The 7,698-nt window shown below is 44.9% G+C and overlaps 1 pseudogene; it reads right to left on the reverse strand.

The window, feature by feature from the left end:
• Positions 1 to 784: 784 nt before the first annotated feature.
• On the reverse strand, positions 785 to 6,876 carry LOC136469462 (uncharacterized; annotated as a pseudogene).
• Positions 6,877 to 7,698: the final 822 nt, after the last annotated feature.

The raw sequence follows: 7,698 nt of genomic DNA on the forward strand, positions 1-7,698 counted from the left end.
AGAGCCGAAGTTGCAACCTGCACCTCAATTAAAGACAGGAGGAATTAGTAGGACACTGCTTGAAACCAAAGGTAAAAGACCAAAATATCCACTTTTCATGATAGAAACCATATTATGAGAAACAAACCATGATAGAAACCATATTATGAGAAACAAGAATATCAACCAACAATAGTTGAACCAGTAATACTAGAAACACCGAGAGTGTCTATACTGCTTCCTCCATCATAAATTATAAGACATTTGACTTTTTTGACACCAAGTTTGACCATTCATTTTATTTAAAAATTTGTGCAAAATATCACTTCTTTTGTCGTGGCTTGCTTTATTAATAAAATTTCTTCAAGAATGACTTAAATTTGACTATGTTTGCATAATTTTTTTTAATAAGACGAGTGGTCAAACTTAGGGTAAAAAAGTCAAGCGTCTTATAATTTGGAATGGAGGAAGTACAATCTTTTTATCTTATACACATGCCATATTTTTCTAAACATAAGAATGCATAACCATTTTTCTAAACACAATGGTAAGGATACAAAACTTGTACAGTGCCCGTGCTAACGCTACGACTGTATATAACCAGACAAATCGAATAACTAAAAGGCATACTTTTAATAGTTTCAGATTGTTTTTGACAAACCAAGCGAATAAAGCTTAATATGTTTTCAAAAAATTTAAATAATATACATGTTCTCTCCATTTTGGAAGCCTTAACTTTAGCTCATAACTTCACACAAGAATTCTGTTCATATTATCATTTTCAACCCTTCTTCGCTCTTTCTCATTACCTGCATATGCATATATTAGAAAGATCATTAAAAATTTATGGATGAACCTCTCCTAATAATATTATAGATAAATAATTATACAAGACATTTTTATATTTATTCTTAAATAATATCATTGGAGAACATATGTAATAATTCATATTTGCATAAAAGAGATAGTAATAAGGAGAAAAGAGCCCAGCTAGTGAATAGATCATCAGCCTTGGGATAAATTTTTTTTTTATCAATTTGGATAAATTCATAGCTTGTCACAAGAGCATCAAATAAAATCTTCCCTTCAGAGGAGTACATTTCATGAGCTTGAAGGCCCTTTCTAGAGTTGTTGTCTCCTTGATAAACAATAACATTAAGATTGCTTCCCCAGCGACCAAATTTTTTATGCACAATGCACCCCCAGTGACCAAATTCCTATGCACAATGCACCATATAATATTTAGGAATGGAACAACTGACCCAGTAAATATGGTATTAACACATAACCTGATATTTATCTCTTGCACCATCTGGTATCGAATATAGGAAGGAGTAGTTCTTCAAGTCTAAGAATTTATATATACTTACTGCAGATAAAAGGATGACCATTAGAACAATATTATTGTGAAAAAATACCATTTTTAGTCAAATGAACCATTAGAATGCATACCCATGCTGCGCTGAATATGCGAGTACTTTTCCATTCACATCATGAAACTCCACAAATCCAGGCCATTTCAGAGACTCCTGCACCATCTGTTGATGCTCCTGAGTCGGTTGTGCTGTATGAGGAATGCACGCTTCAGAACGCCGTTCTGGTGAAGCAGGGATCCCAGCATCTGCTTCACTATCTTGTGCTCCTGGATTGACAACAAAAATTCAGGTCAGCTTGGGAGGAAGGAGAACTAAGCATTGTTAAGCATGGTTCACAATATAATAAAGAAGTATTTAACTTTAGTTAATCTTGATACCTTGTTCACTTTTCTCTTTTCATCTGGGCTACTCCGGGCAGCAGATTTTTCCAACAGGTTGAGTATTTTGAAGCAGAGGACATCTCCTTGACAATGAGCTCTGCACATCCAGAGCAATTGGAGGGAATGGTTTCCACTGTCAGGTCAACTGCAATAGCCATTGATGCAGTAAGGTTTAAGTTAACGGTAGCTGATTTAAATGATTAAATAAATTTGGTTGCATGAAAATAATATTGAGATATTAAACATGGCTGCATACCATCAGATTCAGATAGGATGCTATCGCCTTCCTCATTGTCAGATGCAACATGGTTTATGGTAGAAGCATATTCTGTGCTTCTTTTTGCCAAATAAACTTTGTATGCTCTGATTGCAACATCCAAGACATTTCCTGACGCTTGTAAATAGTTTTGTAGAACCTGTAAATTAAGGGAAAAATGATTTTAGGTGCACAGATCCTAACCAGTACTAATTTGTGTAGGATAAGAAAACACATAACTGAAGATATTCATTGGTATAGTACTGTAGTACCAATTGATAATGACACCCCGAACACCTAATTGTACACCCCGAACACCCAATTCATGAGAATTAAAAAATAAAGGGGGCATTTGCCTGAATACTTCACATGCATACAGAAGTACTTGGTCTGACAGTTCAGGTGGCAACACATTGGTGCCAACATATATCTTCACACAAATAAAACTGAAAAGATGAGTCTGAAGTTATGAATCTTGTTCCAGCAGAGCTGTTGCTGCTCTGAAAACTGGCATTTCAGAAGTACTACAGGAAGCAAGCAATGGTGTAGATTCTACACAAATTTCATTAAATCCAAACTAATAAGATTAGTTTCCTGACGGCACTGAGAAGCAGTACAACAAAGATCATTGTCTTCCTGATGGCACTCAGGAAGTACAACAAATAAAGATTATTAAATTTTAAAAGTTAGAATCGCCCAATAAATAGCTACAGGGAGTCTTTTTCCATTCCATGACTTTCCTCTTTGAAGTTACAGGCATAGAGTAGATTGTTTTACTTTCAGCGATGAAGGAAGCGATGGGGGATCGTGGTGCACTGCGAACACAAGGTTGACAAGTACCCTTGTGTGTTCGTTTTGTGATGAGTGATTGTCAATGTGATCCACGAAGTGGGTTGAGTGGTGACTAACCCTACCATGGCGAAAGCTATGTGTGCGACATGTCTTTTGGCTTGTGTTGTGCAGGTGTGGAGCTCGGATGCGGTGGTCGACGGCGAGGTGACGGTCAAGGAGGACGTGCCGTGCCGACAGACCAGGAGCGGTGAAGGACGGACGTGAGGCTTGGACCGAGGGACCCAGAGGCCGGGTGACTAGCCGCAGTGGCTGACACTTGGGACATCGACAAGTGCAAGAAGACATGGAGTGACGGTGTTGACCGGGTCAAGACGGCGGACGCGCAAGTCGAGTGAGGCTCAGGAGGACTTGGCGGGCCGGCCGGTCGAGGACGGCGGTGACACGCGTCGGATGGCGGGGGACGCGTATGGAGTACGCTACCCGCGGACGGTTTACGGGTTTGGGCCTCAAAACCCGGGCGGAGGTTCCGAGGAGGGACGGACGGCACGTGGCGGCATCGGGGAGTTCGCGTCGAGGCGAAGCTACCGATGAGAAGGCGCGGTGGCCGTCGGATCAAGATTACACCGGGTTGGACAACAACGCCCTTGGGCTTAGCGGTTCAACTCATTTGTATCCAGGAGCAAAACTGGGAATGTGTAATAGCCCTGTTAAATAGGATGAGGGAGCCCCCATCTCCCTCACCTCCTCTAGTTTTCATTTTTCTCCTTTAGGGTTTCTTCCTCTAGTTTGCTCCCATGTATGAGAGAGGTCCACAACTCAAATTGTGACTTGGTTTTGAAGGAATCGGTGGCAGTAACCACCGTATGCCCTCCGGGATTCATGATTTAGTTGTGTTCTTGATGTGATTTTGGTGTTCTTCACGAGCTCCTTTTGTCCCTTCTTGTTTCCCCTCTCGTTTCTTCGTTTTGGGATAGTTTTGGTTCGTTCTTGTTGCCTTGGATCGATCAATGACATGAGTAGAAGCTTTCCACCGAAGGAAATCCACTAATTCCTCACGAGATCGCAGATCCGGGCAATTTTAGTTCTTGACCTATTTTTTGGGGGGATTCTTCAATTCCTTCGATTCACGGAGCTAGAGTTTGTCTCGGGCCATGATCCTTTAGAGGTTGCCTTTCTACTCGCTTGTGAACCCTTGTGCAAAGTTTCAAGTCATTTGGAGTTGATTTGATCAAGTTATGGCTTGATTTGATTTTTCCCGAGAAACTGCTCGCTCATACCAGACGCGTCCAATATGATCTAGGACGTGTCCGATATTTCTCACTTTAGAGTTTTGAGCTGAAATTTGGTGGAGATGTTCCCTTGGTGTCTAAAGAGCTATGGTTAAAATTTCATGATTTTTGGACACCGTTTGAAGGGGTTTTGGATTTTTCTCTTTTGGTCAGCTTGCTGCTGAAAATACCTGACGTGTCCGAGATTATACCGGATGTGTCCGAAAATACCGGACGTGTCCGACATAATACCGGACGTGTCCGATATTTGCAGGGGCAGTGCTGTTCTTTGCTCGTTTGGGCTTCGATCTGTGTTCCGTTTGCTTTGTGGTGACCCGCTGTGTTCTAAGGGAGTATCCACCCTTCTCTAGGGTCGTGGTCATCAAGTATATCGTGTATGCTTTTTGGGGATTGATATTGGAACAGTTGTCGAAGATTTCGAAAGAAATTTGAGGCTCCCATTCACCCCCCCTCTGGTCGCCGTTTCTGATCCTTCAATTGGTATCAGAGACGGTTAAGGATCATTCCACCTTAATCGGTCCATGATCCACGAAGGTGACATGGAGCGTGGTTCCGGCAAACCACCGCACTTTGATGGGTTCAACTATCCTTATTGGAAGATCCGCATGTCTGCGCATCTCCAGGGGATTGATTGGCTCATTTGGGAAATTTGCGAGGATGCTACGTACGTTGTGCTCCCTGTTGCGGCCTGTACCACCCAGGATCACAAGGATCGGCATAACGCAAATAGCAAAGCTCGCAGTGTGCTTTTCTCGAGTCTTTCGCTTTCTGAGTTCGAGCGTGTCTCCGATTGTACTAGAGCTCGAGAGATCTGGGTGAGGCTTCAGAGCTATCACGAGGGGACCGCACAGGTCAAGACCAGACTCTACGAGACGTACAAGCGCGAGTACGAGAACTTCTCTCAGCTTGATGGCGAGTCCATCGATGCCATGTTTTCCCGCTTTCAGACTATCGTCAACAAAATGAAAGCGAACAAGGCCAACTTACCTTATAGTGATCATGAGAGGGCGCTCAAGCTTCTCTATGCCCTTGATCAAAAGGTATGGGATGTGAAGGTGTCGGCGATCATCGAGTCAGCCAACTACGACACCCTCACCGTCGACGAGCTTTTCAGCAAGCTCAAGTCCACAGAGATCGACTACCAAACCTAAGCCAAGCTCAAGAATCCTTCTGCACCAACCATGGCTTTGGTCTCAGGTAGTGGTTCAAGTTCATTGACTAACCCTTCACAAGCTTCTTTCTCTTTGTCATGCTTGATGTCAGTCATAGAGGAGCAGCTGGAGTCTCTTGGGGATGATGAGTTGGCACTCGTCATCAGTCGGTTCTCTCGGTTTCACAACAACCGTTTGAACCGCCGACGCAGTGGTGGCCCAAAGGAGGGATGCTATGGATGTGGAGATCCAGACCACTTTGTCGCGCACTGCCCCAAGAAGAGCCCTTCACCAACAAGTATGACTCCGCCAAGCACAAGAATAAGCGCGACTACACCTCCGGCAAGCACAAGGCCAAGGGCGGCTTCGACAAGGAGGCGATCAAGAAGGCGTACCGCAGGAAGGCCAAAGCTCAAGAACGCGCCTTCCTCGCCTCCCTCAGCGACCTCGACGACGACTCCGACGATGATCACTCTTCTTCTCCCTCGACCGACAATGAGTCCAAGAAGAAGCACGAGGACAAGCTCAATGGTCTCTGCTTTGTTGTTGGTGCAAACCATGGTGGGTTTTGCACTATGGCGGTTGACGGTGGAGCAAAGCTCAAAAAGGACGTCGACGTCGATGACGTCAAAAATGAGGTATCGCCCACACTTGACTCACTTATGCTTGAGCTTGATACTATGAATGATACATTGATGAGTCAAGATAAGTTGCTTAAGCGTGCTGCCCACAAGAGAAAAGAGTTTAAGGACCAGCTAGAGGTTGCTTTGAAGGAGTTGGAGCTTGCCAAGAGTGGTGTAGTGGTGTCAGAGGAGGAGGAGTGCGATGAGTGCGCTATACACATGTCTAACCTCTCTGACTTGCAATCCAAGTATGCTGTTTTGCTTGATGAATGTGATGAGCGGAAGTCTCGTTCTGGGTTGCTCGGTGCATGCAAGTCCTGCTCAGGCTTGCAATCTGAGTTGGCAGAGAAGGTTGCCAAACTTGCTGAGTTTGAGAAGGCCAACTCAGATAGCACCACCACTACATGTGTTCGATGTGAAGCTTTGGTATTAGAGCTTGAGTCCTGCAGGCATGACAAGATGGGAATTGAGGAAGAAAACACACAACTTCGGTCCATCTTGAGCTGGGTGTCGTGCAATGAGCCTCAGTTGGGCATGATGGTGAGCCAGCTCAGGCGGGGAACTGACTCATCGGGAGTAGGCTTTGCTATAGGTGGGAAGGGTGAGCATGTCTGGCAAGGTTGGTGAACATAGTGGTTTGAACCCAAGTGAGAAACCCACCAACACTCCCAAATTGATCAAGATCCCTCCACCAGAGCCTACCAAGCCTATGATCAAAGATGGTGTGTTTGAAGAACCACCAAAAGCTCCACCATCCAAGCAAGTTTGGGTTCCCAAACCGAACCACTTTCGGAACTCACTCGATACTCTACCCAACATCTCTAGTGCACCCCTTCCTAAAGTCAAAAAGCCTCAGAGAGTGAACCACATCCACAAGAGAGTGAGTCAACCACCATACAAGAGAGAGGTGAGGTACCACTATGACTATTGCCATAGAGATGGTCATTTGGCTGAGTTTTGCTTTAGGAGGAAGAGAGATGAGCGGCGCGAGTACAAGTTGAACAACCAGAACATGTACCGTCCTCCCCATGGCGTACATGTACTGCCTGTTCAGAGGCATAGTGTTAGGCCTAGAGGTGCAATGCCTCAAGGTGCTAGGCCTCAGGTGGCGAGACCACGTGGTGGTCGTGCCCGGCATGGCCCAAGTCATGATCTATATGACTCTGGACCTCGCGACGGTGGCTTTCAGTCCCACACTCCTAGCGGACCACGTTTTCCCCCACGTGGTGATCGCTTCTCTCCAATGGGACATGGCATGTATGGTGTTTTTCCTAACACTTTTCCAGGGCAAATGACTCAACACTGGTATTCCCCTCATTTCACTAACCCCAGTGTTGTGCCATTTGCTCACCCCCTGTCTTTCTATTGATGTAGAGTGGAGGCCTGGAGAACACGTGGCTTGTTGATTCCGGCTGTTCGCGCCACATGACCGGAAGTTCCAAATGGTTCTCCAGCCTCGACCCCATGCAATACAAGGAGTACATCACATTTGGGGACAATAGCAAAGGTAAGGTGCTGTCTCGTGGGACCATTCGGGTCAATGAGTCTTTTATCTTGAAGGACGTTGCTTTGGTTTCAAGCCTGCATTTCAATTTGCTCTCTGTTTCGCAACTCCTTCAAGATGGGTTTGAGGTGCATTTTAAGACTGGACTTTCTCATGTGCTCGATTCTTAGGGACATCTAGTTTGTCAGATCGTTCCTTTCGGTCGAGTTTTCAGAGCTGATTTCTCTCAGTCTTTCGGTTCTTCTCGCTGTTTGGTTGTCGGATCTTCTTCTGATTTGTGGAAGTGGCATAGGAGACTTGGTCACTTGAGCTTCGATCTCCTAGTGAGGTTGAGTTCTCTTGACATGA

This window comes from Miscanthus floridulus, chromosome 8, assembly GCF_019320115.1.
Source record: "Miscanthus floridulus cultivar M001 chromosome 8, ASM1932011v1, whole genome shotgun sequence".
Taxonomy (NCBI): domain Eukaryota; kingdom Viridiplantae; phylum Streptophyta; class Magnoliopsida; order Poales; family Poaceae; genus Miscanthus; species Miscanthus floridulus.